Raw genomic sequence first — 4,394 nt, forward strand, 5'->3', positions numbered from 1 at the left:
AAGTGCCCTTGAGGCAAGAAAGGTCAATAGTCTCCTAGGGCGTGTGGCCAGAAGGTTAAGGGAGGTTTTTCTCCCCCTGTATTCTGCCCTAGTGAGGCCACACAGGGAGTATTGGGTCCAGTTCTGAGCTACTTAGTTCAGGAGACACAGGGAACTACTGGAGAGAGTCCAGCAGAAGCTACAAGGGTGCTGAGGGGCCTGAAGCATCTCTGTGAAGAGGGAAAACTGAGAGACCTGGGGCTGTTCAGCCTGGAGAAGAGCAGCCTGAGAGGGATCTTCTCATTGCTGATCAATAGCTAAAGGGCAGGAGAAGAAAGAGGATGAGGCCAGACTTTTTCAGTGGTGCCCAGAGACAGGACATGGGGCAACAGGCACAAACTGGAACCCAGGAGGTTCCATCTGCACAGCCCGAGAAACTTCCTTGATGTGAGGGAGGTAAAGCCCTGGAGCAGGCTGCCCAGAGAGGTTGTGGAGTCTCCTTCTCTGGAGAGATTCCAAACCCACCTGGCCATCCTGGGCAAGGCTGCTGTGGGTGCCCCCGCTTTAGCAGTGTGGTTGGACTGGATGATCTCCAGAGGTCCCTTCCAACCCCCACCATGCTGGGATTCTGGGATTCTGGGACTTGAAAAGCATTGTAGAAATTCTGCACCTTCTTACAAGATCAGGGTTATGAAAATCTCCCCATAAGCTTTAGCGTTAGTGAACCACACTGGACATGTCCTAACTGAACACTGGAAACCCCTGGGAAGAAGACTGACACCAAGTTGCCCTCATAGATGATTTAATAAAGTTTAACAAGTTATATCAACTACAGTAGTATGAGCAGGCCTACATACATGCAAAAGAGGAGATACTCATATCAGGCCTTGAAACAGGCTGCCCAGGGAGGTCGTGGAGCCACTGTCCCTGGAGGTGTTTAAGGAATACATGGACATGGCACTATGAGGCATGGTTTAGTGGCCATGGTACATGTTGGGTTGATGGCTGCACTCAGACTCTCGGAAGTCTTTTCCAAATGAAACTATTCTCTGCTTCCATGACATGCACTCCATGACATGTTTTGTTGACACTGATGTCATTGACCAGAGATACATCTAATTAGGAACAGTCTCTTCAGTCCTATTCTTGCCCTTAGAGGACAGGTGGAAATTCAAAAGCAGAGTGGTTGAAATTATAATGGAGTTTACTCAAGGTAGAAAGATGAAAACCTGGAGAGCAGAAGGACTGCAGGAGATTTGAATAAGATGTTCATCATTCCGAGGGCAGAGTGAAAACCCATCAGGAGTAACTTTTTTACCTCATTTGCTGACAGAAGTATATGACACTGAATTAAGTGTCAGTGCAGTGCAGCAAGAATCAGCAGAGAAACACCTCTTTATAGTGCAAACACACAACCTGTGGATCCACCACCAAAACCCAAGATGCCAGGTTTTAAGTCGGATATTTTACATTCCTCATTCAAATCCCGTTATAATGCAAACTAAAATCATATTAAAGATAATCAATTTTCATGCTGCAGGCAATAAGGAGATCACCTTGGGAGAGGAGTCAGAAAAGATTAATATGTATTTTGGAGAAGTTTCCACTTACAAAGTTTTAACAACTGGCTACTTTTGAGCAAAGGATATCAGGACAGAGAGAAGATTTCATCCAGTTTAGCACTGTTTCACTTTAACATGGAATTATAATATTTTCCAAGTAGAATAAATCCATTTTTAAGCAATAATACACCAGAGTGAAGTTTCCAAAGTGCTGAAAATGGGACATTAACATTCACTAATGCTTAGAAGGTGTTAATGAATCCTTCTGTCAACTGAAACTACTCAAAACATCCGACTTTACCCTTTCCCTCACTCACTACTCACAAGGTAGGAACAAGCAGGATCAGATGCCCACCATCTCAACTAATCCCAGGTCAGACTTGGAGAGTGTACACTAGTGGTATCCAGTGACAGGACAAGGAGCAATGGGCACAAACTGGAACCCAGGAAGTTCCATCTGAACATGAGGAAAAGTGTCTTTCTGTGAGGGTGTCAGAGCCCTGGTACAGGCTGCCCAGCCCTATATACTTCAGAGCGAAGGTCTAGAAAACAGATTTTATGGGGACCAGCTGAGGGAACTGGGGTTGGTCAACCTGGAGAAAAGGAGGCTGAGGGGAGACCTTTTTGTTCTTTACAACTCCCTGAAAGGAGGTTGGAGCCAGAAGGGTGTTGTTCTCTACTTCCTAGTAACAAGTTGCATGAAGGAAGGTTTAGGTTGGATATGAGGAACAATTTCTTCCCCAAGAGGGTTGTCAAGGCCTGCCTCCAGGGCAGTGGTGGCCTCACCATCCCTTGAGAGATTTCAAAGCTTTGTGGATGGTACTGAGGGACATGCTTTAGAAGCCAACTTGATATTGTTAGGTTAATGTGTGGACTTGAAGATCTTAAAAGTATTTTCCAGCTTAAACTGTTCTGTGGTCTGTATCACGAGATCTGAATTCATCATTGTTAAGCCATTTACATTGACTGTAATTCATCCTTCACAGATCACACAGATCCACAGATCACTTTTGTTCCAAACTGGTGTGTTTGCAGACTGCAATTAGCAGGGTGGTGTGGAAGCTCTGGACGTTTTTACTATCTGAGAACAATTTCAACAGTGACTTTTGGCCAATGCTTTGCCTAAGTAGATAGTAAAGTAAGATAGGGTGGTAAACATTCCTTGCTCACATTTCCTTTGCAGACTCAAGGTTAACGGCCCAGAAAGCAAAGGGCAAAATTAGGTGTGAGGTTAAAAATATTACTTATAAACACAGCAGGAGCGTCTCAGGACTTATAGACACCATATAGACACCAGTGAGAGTTGTTGCCCTTTTCTAAGCTTGCTTCAAGACAACTATTGCAGAGGTATTTTCAATTACATTAGGTAAATTTCTGCATTTAAGATTGTATTATCTATTTTTTAGACCCCGATTTAACACACAGGAACTAACTCGATGCTGTTTTATGTTCATTCCCTATGAAAAAAGAAATTCCCAAAATTCTGCTATGACTTCTTTTTTTTTTTTCCTCCCCTGACCTTTCCCGAGTGGATTCCTCCATTTGGTGATAGCCTCTGAGTCATACAATATGACTAATAAAACTTTCACTGATCTAATTCAGATTAAGATTCAGGCGGTGAAAGATTCTCTGGCTTGAAAATTTGTGGTTTCTTGTTGCAAACTTTCCTGGCACTTTTTGTCCTGTGTTTTTTTGTTGTTTTGGTGTTTTTTGGTTTGGGTTGGATTTTTTTTTTTCCTTTTTTTTTTAATGTCCTCAAATAAACCTCACCCTACAGTCTACTTTCCTCTGACATTTCATTCCCACTTAGCTCCTCTGTTGGGAACTGTGTTTATGAAATGCTTTCCCTCTCTGCAAACTCTGGTTTAATTCACTGTCCCCATCCTTACCCTAACTTTGCAAATGGGTGAAAAAGGACAAGTGCTTCCAGTCTTTGTCTGTTGCCTTTCATCATCCTGCTGCAAAGTGCAAGAGAACAAAAGGCAGTAGTCACAGAATTACAGAATCACTTTGGCTCAGAGAAATCCCTAGGATCATCCAAGTCCTAGATAACTGTCACTATAACCTAGCACTGCCAGGCCACCACTAAACTGTGACACTCAGCACCACATCTCCATAGCTTTGAAACCCCTCTAGGGATGCTGACTCCACCACTGCCCCGGGGCAACCTGGGCCAGGCCCTGACAACCCTTTGGGTGAAGAAATTGTTTCTCCTGTCCAACCTAAACCTCCCCTGGAGCAACTTGAAGTAATTTCCTTCTTGTCTTGTTGCTCATTACTTTGGAGACCAACTGCCACCTGGCTCCAATCTCCTTCCAGGGAGTCACAGAGAGCAAGGTCTCCCTTCACCTGCCTAAATGATTTTAAATAACCCATTTCAGTTCCAAGGGCTGCATTTTGCTCCCGGACATGGTGCGTTTTGTTCGACAGCCACAAACACGTCACATGAAGAACTAAGGTGCAGAGGCTCAGCACCACCCAAGCCCTAACTTCCCCTGTGCTACTGCCCCAAATCGTTACTTTGTTATGGACTTTCACAGAAATCTGTGATTCTCACCACCTGTGTAACCTGCAGCAGCCACTCTGGCGTTGAGCCTGGCACAGGTGGCCTGCATTACCACCCCGCCTATATAAGCAGGGGTGAGTGCGTGATTCCCCTCAAAGCCTCGTCTGGAGCAGCCCCGGTGGAACCAGGTAAAAGGTCCTGTGCAGGCCATTGTGCCCATGGCGGAAGCCAGGCGGTGGGACCAGCCCCGTCCGGCTCTGCTCGCGGCTCCTTGCCCCCGCCCGGGTAACGGGGCAGCCCGCTAGGGCTCCGCCCCGGCAGTGCGGCGCCTCCCCTGCCGCGGCGTG

Source organism: Dryobates pubescens, chromosome 30, assembly GCF_014839835.1.
Source record: "Dryobates pubescens isolate bDryPub1 chromosome 30, bDryPub1.pri, whole genome shotgun sequence".
In the NCBI taxonomy this organism is placed as follows: domain Eukaryota; kingdom Metazoa; phylum Chordata; class Aves; order Piciformes; family Picidae; genus Dryobates; species Dryobates pubescens.